Source organism: Cynocephalus volans, chromosome 14 (genome assembly GCF_027409185.1).
Source record: "Cynocephalus volans isolate mCynVol1 chromosome 14, mCynVol1.pri, whole genome shotgun sequence".
NCBI lineage: Eukaryota > Metazoa > Chordata > Mammalia > Dermoptera > Cynocephalidae > Cynocephalus > Cynocephalus volans.
The window spans coordinates 92978395-92992782 of record NC_084473.1 but is presented as its reverse complement, the minus strand read 5'-3'; the positions used below and the strand labels follow the sequence as shown (position 1 = coordinate 92992782).

At 39.0% G+C, this 14388-nt stretch overlaps 1 protein-coding gene across 24 annotated transcripts in view; it reads left to right on the top strand.

Moving 5' to 3' along the window:
- The window catches only part of MAP4K4 (mitogen-activated protein kinase kinase kinase kinase 4), a 199029-nt gene that overhangs the window by 97548 nt on the left and 87093 nt on the right, over window positions 1-14388 (top strand). The gene's annotated exons all lie outside the window — the stretch shown is intronic.

Genomic DNA, 14388 nt, shown 5'->3' with positions numbered 1-14388 from the left:
CCTAATTATGAAAAGGATTCAACATCATATTTTACAGATTCTAGAAAGTTAACCAACAGCTTTGGGAATTTGTGATATCTTTAAATCAAGCATAATTTCCCCAAATCTGTGGTCTAACAAGGGAGATAACAGCTAAACCAATTTCATTTGTGCCAGCCAATAATCGAGTGAGAGTTCCTCCTCTGCTCTGCTCTCTGTACTTGGTCTCTAACAACATGGTCATCTCTGCTATGTATATTTTGTCAGTAAGAATAAGAAAACATAGTTGTCTCTAGACTTCAGGACAACTGATAGAGCTTTATACACATATTTGCAGATGTGATATTTTATGAGGTGACCACTCTTTTCTCTGTCAAAGAGGATAATGGAGATTTTAAAATGAAAAAATACCAGTTTGGTTGAATGCCCAAAACATGCTCGTATTGTATTGTGATACGGACTCTGTTGTGTTGTGTTATAGTGATCCTGTCTTGATATACAAATCAGTTGGTTATTGGATGTTTTCCAGTGAAAATTATTTTAAGATTATTTTAAAGAGTGGTGAAGGAGCAGCAAATTCTAGCTTATTGTAATTTAAATACAGTAGTTGAGCTATTTATGAAGTGCTTTCTCTGAGAATGGAATGAACAGTGGCACTTTCCTACCAAAATCTCCTTTCAGTCTGCCGTGCATCTTGCGAGTGCTGTGTTAGGAAATGCTGTTGCTGGAGCCATGGTTTTTGCGTGTTTATTAACCACATCTTGACTTGTTTACTGGCAAGCTCTAGTGGGTACCATTTTAAATGTAATCTTTTGGAATTTTTTGAACCAAGAGTTCACTTTCTTTCCTTGCTGTGCCCTTCAGTTTGTGCTTTCTCACCTGACACAGGTGTTGTGGCCAGCCAGAGTATGCCTCCTTTCACATCTCAAATGGAATATAAATGGGGTTTGTCTTTTCTGTAGAGGTCCTCTTCACCTAAGCCTGGCTCTGGTGATAAACGTACAGTACATGATCATTGCAAAAAATAAAGTATAAAATACAGGAAACTATGAAGAAAAAGTCAAATCCTTATACTCCCACCACTTTACAGTAGCCATTGTTGGTTCTTTGGAGTATTTCCTTTCAATCATGTTTCTATGGGCTGAGCTATAAAAGACATACCTATGTGTGTAATCAGTGCTTTTGTATTCCACTTTTGTTGAATTGTATACAAAAGGTATTTCTTTGCCTGAAAAAATCAGGCAGTGTTGGACAAATACATGATATAAGTATTTGCAGCACTCCTTAAATAATTAATGCAAAGTCCATGTATCCAGGTAAAGTGAAAACCAGATGGTGGCGAGTCTTCGAAAAAATACAAACCAAATCAACTATTTACCATATTGGCCTCTCAGTAATGTTTCCTGTGTGCTGTTTTCATGCAGTGACCTCTGCTGTAGCTTGGGGCACAGTCAGGACCAAGACTAAGTGTTATGGATAGAGGACTGTGCGCAGTTGGCAGCCTGGAAAACATGCCCTTGCTTACCCTCCATATCGAGGGCCTCGGCTCTTGTGAAGTTGTAGGTATTGGCCTGGCTGGGACCTAGCAGCAGAAGGGAGTAGGTGGAGTGAGAGAGATTTTGCAGCTGATGCTTCTGTTTCAACTCCAATAGGAGGGACTGTTTGAGAGGGTTCTTTTGAGAGCAGGATTCTGCATGGTTTCTGACTTCCACTCAGTTTTGTCCCAGGAGCAAAAAGGTACAAATGCTTATTCTTGGGAAAAATCACAGACTTGTCCTGAGTCCTTAAGTGAAATTGAGATGCAGTTACCCAGCTACTAGTTATTCCTCAGTCTCAGCAGGCAAGAACAGCAAACGGTGCGGGCAGTTGAATGGTTTGGCTGCTCTTCTCCCCTAGCTATTGGCAGCCAAATGAGTCAAGCTTTGGAGCTGGCTGCAGTGAGTGTGAAAATGTGGGGCCACTTCACCTGCTTTACTTGATGATGTGAACCTGGGAAACAAAATCACCTGAGCCATTCAGATTTCACTCTAGGGTGAGGCGACTAAGGACTCTGGAAGGGAGGTATTTGCTTGCAAGAGATGTAAAGTTTCTTTTCATATTTCTTTTTGGATTTTAATACTATTTAGAGTTGACTATCTTAAGGATTTTGAAGGGTCCTTTTGAGCATGTTTTTTATCTGATTGGTTTTGGGAAGAGTTTAAGGAGTAGGTTAAGGATGTGTTCAAACTGGGTGATACTAGGACAGCAGATCTATAATGTGTGTTTTGCTTTAAAATAATTATTGATTCACAGGAATTTGCAGAAAAATGTATAGGGAGATCCCATGTATGCTTCACTCAGTTTTCCCCAGTGATAACATCTTGTATAGCTATAGTACGATATCATAAGTGAAGTACATGCACAGAACAAAGCAAAGCAAATGATCACTTTTCAAGCCAAAGATTTCACTTGGATTCCAGTTTTGAATTTTAGCAAATTGGGCTAGACCCTTATACTGTGTCTGCTGGCATGATTTAGAACCAAGGCAGACCATTGGAAGTTGACATTAGTGCAGTCCACAGAGCATATTCCCCAGTTTAACATGCACTCATTTGTGTGTGCATGATGTGTTTTGAGGGATACTTGAATTGGTTGTTTAGATTCTTGATAGCCCCTTTATTTTAATCCTTGTATCCTAAGGTCAAACTTGTATTACATAAGAGGTGGTTTGACAATAAGGGACTGATAGTTTGTTTCTTGAAGTTTTGGATTATCTCATTACTTTGAGTTAACATTCTGGAAGATAAAAAGATGAAATAGCTAAGCTAGGGATTCTTGACTTGGGATCCATTAAACTCTGAGTAAGGTTTACCTCTGAGAACAGAATTTTATTTTGCATTTCAATAATATCCCCCACCCTTTTGTTATGAAAATGTTCATACATACAGAACTGTTGAAAGAATGAACATTCTGTATCCTTCACTTAGATTCAGCAGTTGTTCACATTTTGTTTGTGTATGTTTTGTGTGTGTATTGTTGAAATTAATTATGGGTGCCGCCATTACACTTCATCTGTTAATACTTGAGTGTGCTTTTCTTAAAGACAGTCTTCTATGTAATCATAATAACACATAAGAGAGTTAATAATTCCAGAATTTCACCTAATGTTCAGACTATATTCCAATATCCTTCATTGTACAGAGAATGTTTCTAGAACTATTTTTCAAATTGTAGTCCAGTCTGGGTTTGTGAATTATACTTGGTTATCGTACCCATCTTCTCTTCTCTCTTCTCTTCTCTTCTTTCTTCCCTCCCTCCCTCTCACTTCCTCTCCCTTCCTTCTTTTCTCTTCCTTCCTTCTTTCCTTTCCCTTCCTCTCTCTTCTCCCACCATTGTTTTGTCAAATATCCCACATTCTGGATTTGTCTGAAAGTTTCCTCATGTATGCTTTAACTTGTTACTCTCTGTGAAATTTGGAAATTACATTGAGAGGCAGGATTAATTAAACACAAATTAAATATTTTTTCGTCAAGAACGCCTCATTGATGGTGTTAGCTACTTCATATTTCATCATGTCAAGGGGCACATCAATTCTAGATATCCCACTGTTAGTGAAGCCAAGTTTGATTGCTTAATTAAAGAAGTGACTGCCAGGTTTTCCACTGTAAAGGTGCATTCTTAGCTTTGCACTTCATAAGGAATCTCCAGGGTGATACTTTTGACTCTGTGTGAATATTCTGTTTACCAACAACCTTTTAACTAATGGTTTTGGCATTCTTTTGATGATCCTTGCCTAGTTTAGTTATTATTGCAAAATAACGATTTTCTGTTTATGAGAAGAGTTTCTTTTCCTACCTATTCCCATTCTTTCTCGTTTTCCCTCTTTCTGTGGATATTGCTGTATGGGCCGTTTTATTTACTCAGTGTGTTTCCATCAATTACAGCTGCTATTATTACTATTATTATCATATAATCAAATTATACCAGATTTGGCAATGGAGGCCTTTTGACTAGGCCCCATTGGTTTTTGAGTACTTGCTTGTTTTCTGGCAGGAGTAGATATTTGAAGCTCACCTGCCAGAACATGGAATCCCCATCTCTGAGAAGCCTTAGTACAGTTTAGTGGGAAATGTATTTAGAAACGAATATTTGGATACTAAATGTGCTCATTGCTACTGAGATGTTATTGCTTCTAAGCCGTTTTGGTAGACAGAGCTAGGAGATATATTTTTTCAAGAATCAGAGTTTTTCTTTAATGTCTTCTAGCTTGTATATATTATATTTCTTTGTCTTTTCTCCTAGACTGAAAATCTTGGTTCCTGACAAAATAATCATTTGCTTATTTGCTTGATCTTCTAATGAACATAAAATCATTTCACAATTACATAATGTTATTGCTTGCAATAAACATGGAGTGAAGTTTAAGATTTTTCTGAAGTTCTTTTTTTCCTTAGAATATATCTGTTAAGGATTTACAGTCAGAGTGCTGTGTTCAGAAGTTATGTGAAATAAGAAATAATTATTTTCTCTGAGTGGTTTATCAATTTGTTACATAGCTAGGCTCAATTTCTATTTAGATTCAATTATAGGGTTTGCTTTTCTCTTGATTTTATTCAATTTTTGAATGTGTAAACCATTTACGTAGTTTAAAGTCAAAACTATGTAAAATAGTATGCATTTTGAAAAAGAATACCTCATACCCAAATATTGTCATGCAGTTTCAATGCCTGTATTTGTGCTTGTTGTTGCTTTCAGCATAGCAGAACTAAATATTTCTTGGATTAGTGCAGAGAGAACAGAGGAAGACTTTAATATGTGTTTTTTTATGTCAAATGGAGATGAAATGGTGTCTGTGGAATGGTGTTTCACTGCTGCTCATCACCTCTGAGTGGGAGACCTACATCCAATGCATTCTTTTGGTCGGTCCAGTGGTCTTTCCTCCACTTGGCCCTTCTCTGCCATTCTGATGTAGGATGATGTTAAAGCAGTTGGGTTTTTGAAGTGTGGTTGTGAGACCAGCAGCAGCAGTGAGCACCTGGGAACTTGTTAGAAGTGCATTCTCAAGTTCCATCCCAGACACTGCATCAGAAACTCTGGGTGGAGCCTTCTGGGGGATTCTGATGCATCCTCAAGTTTGAAAACCATTGCTTTAATGGAACCTTAGGAAAGAGGCCACTTCCTCCTATCTACGAGTGAAGAACTCCAGCTCAGAGACACTAGTACTTCTTGCTCAGGAGTACATTGCTAGTTAGAAATTGCAGGCATTAGAATCTAAATCTTTGATTCCCAACTTATTGTACTTGTGTAAATATTAACAGTTTCAAACATGGGGTTCTAAGTAGGATTGTTGAGTGAGCTGATTTGATCTGCTCCTTAAAGAATAGATAGATCATGCCCATTTTTCTCCTTTCTAAAGTTTATTTTTAGCAGGTCACTCAGAGCAGACATCCTTTCAGTCTTAATACTAAGACTGGGGGACAGGAAGATGTTGGCATGATGCCTGCCGGGGCGCAGGGAGCCAGTTGGCAGATTTTGTTGAGCACCCTCCATATTCCTAGCACTGTGCTCCTTGGAGACGTGGGAGTAAAAGCTGTGTGAAAAACTGGCCTCTGCCTGTCATCATATTGGAAGGGCAAGAGCCACACCTGAAGTGGTAGAATGCTAAGCAGTATATGTCGGTTCTGGTAGGCAGGCATTTGAGTGCCTACTGAGCTAGGTGCACAGGTGGACAGGGCATCTTTCTTGCTGTCAGGGAGTTGATGCTCTGGCAGGAGGGAGTACAACAAGCCTACTCCAGTTATGAAGCAAGAGCACGGAACAGTTTTACCACTTTTCAGTGGGAGGAGAGCACAATGTAATGAATGTGTTGTCCTCGTCCAGGCAAGAAAGAACAAGAGGAAGGGAGGGAGAGATCTGTGTGGGCCATGTGATCTGTCGTTCTGTCCTGTTGTTCCTCAGAGGCCAGGTAAACGCTGCAGGCCTCACTGCATGTTACTGGCTTCTTCAATTTCAGGGAGCTGGCACTTTCTTGCTCCCCTTCCTTGGCTCTCACAGATCACAGGATCATTCATGGTTGTCCAGGAGAACCGTGAATGCACCAATGAGACCACATTCAGCTGTCATTTTTTTGACAGTGTGTACCACCCTCCTACCTGCACACCCCATTCTCTCTTCCCTTCCCTTCTGCTTTTTTAATGAGCTACCTTCTTTCTTTTCTCTCTGAGAAACTAGTGTGCCATGTTTATGGGATGCTAAATTTTCTTATCTGTTATTCTATTACCTTAGATAACTTTTAGCCTGATTTAAATGATCTCAGTCTTAAGATTTCACCTCCCCAATCTGAGTTTGCCTTACTCAGCCTTCTGTAGATAAAGGTCACAAGCTGTACTTTTTTTTCTTTTTTGGAATATTGGTACCAGTCCTTGAAGAAAAGCTCTTAAAATCATTTAGAATCAACTAAATTTTGACTTATTAAAAAGTATGAACATGATTTTGAGGACTAATAGTTCCCCTGTACATCCTCATATAATACAGCAATGTTTCTCAAACTTTTTTTCCATTATCAATTCTCTAAAAGCCTTTAAAGACATTTTTCCTAATCATCCCTCTACGAAATTTTAGTAGTACAGATATACTGTATATCTGTATACATCCGTTTATTTACTGTATGTATGTCTTTCTGCTTTATACATAAAAGTAGTAAGTTTTTTTCCCTTCATTTTTTTTCATGCCCTTGGGGCTGATATCACCCCCATTGAGAGCACCTGGTGTGGAGTAATACAAACACGAGTTTTACAAATAAGATTAAATCTTTGTACTATTTCTAGTATTTTCTTTGTTTAAAAAAACTCACTAGATATTAGAATTATTCTTCAGTGATAAAGAAGATAAATTGGCTGTAAAAGTGTAGAGTGGATGAAGTGAACTTTTTTTTTTATAGACTGAATTGGGTATTGCACATTGCATTAGATATGGTACATTGTATTGGGTTTGGTATGGGCACTTAGTTTAATGCACACAGCAGCCTTTGAGACAGCTGTTGTCATCCCTTCTATCTAGATGAAAGAACAAATTCTGGGACTCAACTCCAACCTTTTGTGGTTATAAAGCTTGTTCCTCTTTCTTCTGAATCCCTCTGTCCTTCTCTCCCCAAAAGTAATAGATAGTTAATTTAGGGTTAAAGTCGAGCTGTTCAACAAATAGTTGCCTGTTGAAAGGTTTTTAGAAAATAGCTATCCTGGTGATGATGTGATAGTAAAAATTTTTGAAAGATTAATAAGTTTTTTTGTTTTTGGAAGGATAGAATGTGTTTCTATTTTGGATTAATTCATTCTAACTTAAGAATGCAACTAGGAAATTATAAAATATGAAAATTCTCCCTTGCTGTTCTTACCTGTTTAATAAGTCAATAAATAGAGGAAGGTTAAGATTGAGTTAGCTGTAAACCTCAGACACTTTATGTTTCTCATATTGAAAAGCCTCCACTTTACTTATGGATGACAACAGTTGGAATCAAAGAGGTGATTGACCTGTCCAAAGTCCAATAGCTTGTTGCAGGATAGGGTCCCAATCTTGTTTCCATTATACCATGATATCTCCCAGTTCACTTTAGAAGTATTCTGTATTTGGGTTTTAAAGTTGTAGTACCTAACAAGGTGCAATGCTATGTAAGTGGTAGGTACTCAAATCTTTGATGAACTAAATAGGATGTTCCATTTTTGGTGTAGGCATTAATTTGGGGCACTTGGAGAAAACATACAATAGATATACAATATTGGTTTTATTGTCTGTATTAGTCCATTTCTGTTGCTTATAAGAAAATACTTGGAGAACTGAGTGGTTCATAAAAAAATGAAATTTATTGCTTACGGTTTCTGAGGCTTGGAATTCTGTAGTCCATCTGGTAGTGGCAGCAGTGACCCAGGGGTGTCACATTGCAAGATGGTGGAAGCAGAGAGAGAGAAAGAGACGGACTCTCCTCTTCTTTTAAAGCCCTCAGAACCACGCCCCTGACTACCATTATTAATCCATTCACTGCTTCACGGTCCTACAATCCAATCACCTCTCCAAGGCTCCACCTTTCAATTACCATAATAGGATTTCCCACACTCTTCACAGTCACAGTGGAGGCTAAGTTTCTAATACATAAAACTTGGGGGATACACTTCAAGCTTTGGGGAGTTTTGGGGGGACATAATCCACTACATTGTCCCAGAAAATTATAATAATATAATTGTTGCAATAGAGAAGACTTTTGGTGGAGATAGGATCGTGTTTCATATTTACTTCATTACATATTTACCTGCTCTTATTTACTTTCACACTTAAATTTCATCCCTCTAGAAAAGAAAATTATTAGTGGTTACAAAGAGTGAGTACATTTCTGGGTTTTGTTTTTAGAAATGATTTAACCTATTTTTCCTTTTTACTGTGAACATAAATTTGAGGCCCACAAATACTTTTCAAGGTGAATTTATAGTTTATGAGACCTACAGAACATTGTCCTCATTATGTAATAGTCATGCCCTGTCTTTTATCACAGGACAGTATTACATCCTTTGTTAGATCAGGGCCTAGAATTGAATGTGATAGTGCTCCAGTTTCCTCCTCTGTACAGTGGAACAATAAGTCCTACTGTATAGACTTTTGTCAAATTAATAATAAATAAATAATAAATAAGTTTAAAGTTAATGTAAAGTGTCTAGCATATTAATTTTTATATGATAAATGTGGATTTCCTTCTTCCCTTCTCCTCATTAAAGATATTAAAGTACCACTTTTGCTGAAGACTTTTTAACACCCCTGGGTGCCCTTCTCAACCACTTGTTCACATGAACCCCTAGGTACCCCCCAGGCTCCTGCAACAGGTGGCCTCTTCATCCCCTCTGTGGTTACAGCCATCACTGTTTGGTCCCTTGGCAACTACTTTTGTCTTGCCCTGTGAGCTGTCTTCTACTACTGTTTTAATTATTAACTAGAAAGTTTCCACATGTTCTTTTCATGTTTATGTTATTTTGTACTAGATTATAAACTCTTTGTGGGGAGCTAACTCTTTTAAGATTCTCATAGCCCTTCCAGGCTTATGTTGGAGCCCTTGTTTGCATGGATGGTGCTCAGCTTATATTTGCTCTTTTTAAAGAATGCCCTGAGATTAAAGGCAGAATTTCCAAAAGTGTTTTGAGCACTGGCAAAAAATACATAGAGTATCCCCTTTTAAAAATTAGAGAAAACCCTTATTTTAATATGTATGTGTTAGTATATTTAGTATTACATTACTTAGTAATTGAACATTTTCTCTATTACTTTGTGGGATAGTTTTAAGTATTAAAAAGGAATAGAGAAAAATATATTCATTCTTACTGAAAATATGACAAAGTACTAATTAGTCAGATGTAGTTTTGGTTCATTGGGAGTGGAAATGGCAAATATAAACCATGGTTTGTAGGTTTTTTGTTTTTGTTTTTAATGCTGTTCATGAAGTTACACTAGACCATTTAAACAATTACTGAACACTTAGTCTTTTTAAGACATACTATTCTTGGTTCTGGGGTGGAATAGAAAGATTAATTGTGCTCTAGAAGGAAATATTCTTGATCTCTTGATAAAATAAAACTTGAGGTGAAAGGATGCTCTCTGTTGTTACTAATGAACACTCTTCAGGCTGATTGAACATCCACAGTTTCTCAGTTTTAATTCATCACTTTATGAATCAAAGGCATTTTTTTCTAAGTAAAATAAATAGTTGAATTAACAAGATCACCCAACAAATTTTTTATAACCTAAATTACTTTGTGCTTCGGTCACACTGGCCTGTTCCTCCAACCTCCCAGCCCCTCCCGCCTGGAGGCTGCCACTGCTGTTTGTTTTCTCTGCCTGGAATGCCCCTCCCTCCCTCCCTCTTTATGCCTTGACATGATGAATGGCACTTTCCTCTTCCTGATGCCCTTACCCTGTTCTGTGTTTCCTTTATCCATATCGTAGAATGTAACTGGCTCATTTATTACACTTAATATATGTCACTTGCATCTACCACCACTCCACTAATCCCCTTCCCCCAAGAATACAAGCTCCATGACGACAGGGATTTTTGTCTATTTTTTTCAGTGACATGTTATCTCAAGTGCCAGTTAAGTGTGTGGTTTACAGTAAGCATTTCATGGACATTCGTTGAATGAATGAATGGTGTCCATGCTGGAAGGCATGTTATAAATCTGCTCGAGTGTTCCCTAAAGAACCCAAAGCTCAAAGAAGTTACACGTGGTTGATTGATAGTTTTGTGTGTGTGTGTGTGTGTGTGTGTGTGTGTGTGTGTGTGTGTGTGTGTGTTCTTTTGTTCATGAAAGTATTTGAAGATTAAGATTTTTTGATTACATACGAGAGATATCCTTTGAAATGTGGTAAAATGGTGAAGCTGTACAGTTGGTAAGAGAAAGTTTCAAATATCTAGCGTCTATTCCATTGAAGCCTTCACCTTTTAAAATGGTAAGGCCTTGTAAAAGGACCTTTTTGGTGCTCCCGCCTGCCCCCCCCGCCCCGTTTCCCTGAATTTAATTACAATAACTGCTTTCCAGTTTAAATTCTCTTCGTAGGACCTGAGTATAAAATCATAGCCTAAACTACATTGTCCATATGATGAAACTTTCTGAAATTGTTTGTTTTATTAGTCTATGTACTTTGAAAATCTATGAAAAGAACATACACAGGGTCTTAAAAGTTTATATGACAATGAAATGTTTTTAGAATAAAAGCTTTAATTGTTTAATTGGAGAAACTGAGCCCCTTCCCCTCCCATCAACATCATACCCTGAGAGAAGGAAAGTAAGAAATCTCTAGTACAAAATCCTTATCTTCTGATTATTCTGACTTTTGTACTAATCCTATAGAAAAGAGAGTTGACTTCAGTGGGATTGATATGAAACAAGATTAGGGAGTCACCTAGTTGATTGGCTGAGTTTTTAGCTTTCACATCTTCAATATTGCAGGTGTGCTATTAATCCATAAATGGTCTATAAGCAATGCAGGAAGCTAGTCTCTTTCTACCCCAAGGGCAGAAAACTCCCATTAGAAAGCCACCCTCTGTCGGGTGAGCAGATCCTGAGAGAGCAGTCTCCCCTGCCTATTGTTCTGTGTTAGCGCACCATGACATCTGCACCACAGATGAAACTCTCTCCCCTGGATTTTAACTCTTCATGGTAACACAGAACCCAGATTATTTTGTGGCAGTAATCCTGTCCCAAAGCTTGCATTTGTTTTAATTGTTCAATTTTATAAATTTACAATTGTCCCTTTGAATCTTGGGCATTATATGTAGTTTAGTATGTGTTAGAGGTTTTAAATGATCTTTAGAATTATTACAATTATTTAACTTTTAGTTAAAACCGTGGTGGGGGGAAAGAAATTTTATCTCCTGGCTCCTCTCCCTACCACTCACTGGAGCTAACTGGTCTCCCAGCTCTGATGCAAAGTGCAAATCCTGACTAGGTGGAAACTTGCCTTTGACTAATGGTTACCATGGTGTAGGGTTACACTAATTGGCTAGGGCAGTTGTCGGAATTCAGCCACCATACCCAATTGTATTGTTGGGTTAGGGCCCACAGACCCTTCATATGCCTGGCTGGGTCACCAGACCCCTCATGTGCAGATCCACAAGCTAGGAAATTGGGAAAGATCCCAGGAAGCCCTGGGCAGACAACTCAAGCTCAGTCCTCAGCTTCTTCAGCAGCAGCAGCAGCTTACAGCAATAGTCTCTTGCACTGTAGGCTGTGGCGGCCTCTTGGAACATCCTAGGAGCTTTGGCAGTGGCAGCAAGAGCCTCCAGCAGCAGTAGCAGCAGCAACGGTGGTGGCGGCCTCCCCGTCGCTCCCCCAAGGGCACTGTGGATCAGAGCCACTCACCCTTTATACACTTAAGTCCCATAACCCAGGACACCTGGGTGCACATACACAATTACATTAGACAATAACCAAGGAACATCTGGGCACATGTGTGTATTTACTTCAAATGCTCAGCAAGACTCCGAACCCCGAGGGACCCTGACCATTCATCTTTACTTTCCCTACACATGGTGTCCTTGGGGGCTCTGAAGTCCTCAAGGTATCCAGGGGACTTTTCTCTGAGCACAGGAACCTTGTGCCAGTTCTCTTTTACCCTTGTTAAATCTTTTATTTCTAGACCATCTCAAACACTTTTACTCTCTGCTTCACATACCTGTGCTGTAGCAGCCTAGCTGACAGGTCTGGAGGAAGCCACTTCTCCAGGGTCTCACTGTGTTTGCTTGCCTTTGTCTGTATGTGTACTGAGTTTAGGAAAATTGTCTTCATGTATACAACCCTCACCAGCTCTTATGTTTTTATAATTTTTACCTTTTATTGAAATATAGTATGCATACAGAAAAGTGCACAAATTATAAATGCAGTAAATTTCCCAAAACCAAACATATACTTCCCATGAACCAGCACCTAGATCAAGAGACAAAACCTTGCCAGCACTCCATGAGTGCCCTGGTGCCCCCTTGCACTCACTAATTCCTCCCTGCAAGGGAGACGGCTATCCTGACTTCTGTCACCACAAATTATTTTGGCCTGTGCTTGTATTTGATGTAAATGGGACCATATGGTACTCTTTATGTCTGGCTTGTTTCCCTTAACATTATGCTTGTGAGGTCTATCCATATTGCTGCATATAGGGACAGTTCATTTATTCTCATTGCTTTTAGTATTCTGTGTTGTCCCACTAGCTTCCAAGTGAATACTACTTTTGATGTAGAACTGGTCATGTAGTAGGTGCTGAATTGCTGCAGAGACAGAAGGGAATTTACCAAATCTAAGAACTTCTCCTTTGATGGATAAGAGATGTTGAGGTGCAGGTCATAGGGAAAACCTTCACTTCTTTATTTCGCATAGTTGTGGCATGATTAAATATCTGCTTCTTTTCTGATTTAACTTTATTAGCTTAACTGCAAGAGTCCTGAGGAAGAGTAGATAATGTTACTAAGTTTTGATGACTGGAAATAAGGTATTACTAGGGAACTTTTTTCAACACTTCCTGCCATCTTTGTTGGTTTCCAGAGCTTTTTCCATTGCAAGGTCTTCAGGAAAGAATTGATATAGCACTCTTTGGGATTCTTGTTTGGCCTGTCTCTTAGCAGAAACATCACACTGCTGTTTCCTTCTCATCCTGTTTGTGAGGCTGGTTCACTTTCCTCCTGACCCTGCTGCACTTGCAGGAAGTCCTCCCCTCCTTTCTTCAGGTGGTGGAGGTTTGGGGTGGGATAAAGATAGGGAGATAGAACCAAACAAACAAAATTCCAAGCAAGCCTGTGTTCTTGCCCCACCATGCCCTGCTTCCCTCCCACCTTGTCCTTTACAAGTGAAGAATGTCTTAGGTTCTACTCATTCTCAGTTCTAGTGACAAGGATGTTTTAAAAACAAAGTCTTTGGTCTGTCATTTTGTCATAACTAAGAGAGCAGCAGTAACAGTAGTGACTGTTAGGTTGAGGGGATATGTAGTTATGTGGTATTTCCTGATGATGAATCTTCTCCCTGTGGGACCCCTTGGTGACGGTTTCTTTTGTGATTGAATGAGGGAAGGTGTTTATACACAGAAAAAAGAATGTCTTCTTTGTAGCTGGTTCACTTTCATTGTATTTTATTTTTCTGTTTTTATTTTCTGGTGGCTGGCCAGTACAGGGGTGGAACCCTGGACCTTGTTATCAGCACAACGCTCTATACAACTGAGTTAACCAGCCAGCCTGGTTTCACTTTTGCTGGCCAGCCCAGTTTCACCTTTAATGTGCCCCCTGAACTCAGCAACATCAAGTCTCCTCTCACTTTTGTTCACTTACCAAAGATGCTGGACTCCTCTCCGCTGTTCCCCCGACCCCCCACCCCCCAGGTTAGAACTAAAGATGACTCCCTGCTTATTTGTTCTTCCTTGAGTTGTTTAGAAAGAAGACATTTTATTTGTAAAGTGACTGCAAGATGTTTTTGTTCAAGAGGTAAAGGAAGAGAAGGCTGTTGAGAAAGAAGAGACTACAATTTGGAACTGCAGAATAAAGCAGCAGCATCTCCCTGGGTCTTTGTGTGTGAAGACAGCAGTCTTTGGGCCTGATTATCCTTAGTGATTTGGTACATGTGGAGTGATGTTGTAACAAGCTCCAGCAGCCTTTTCTAATCTTTTCCCCATAACCCTTTTTTTAACCCAATATGGCTCCAAACCTTTATGATGGTTTCAGTAACTTCACATCCTGCTCTGTTTTTATAAAATGCTTTTTATAATGATGCCATAGTTCATAGGGTGGAGTTGGGGCAGGTTAGGGTAACTGTCATTTTCATTTAGTCAGTCTGGAGACAGAAGGCATACGAAGGTGGTAACACGTATGACCAAAGATGCTTCTTCAAAGTGAAGTCCCACGAAGTGAGCTACTTCCTT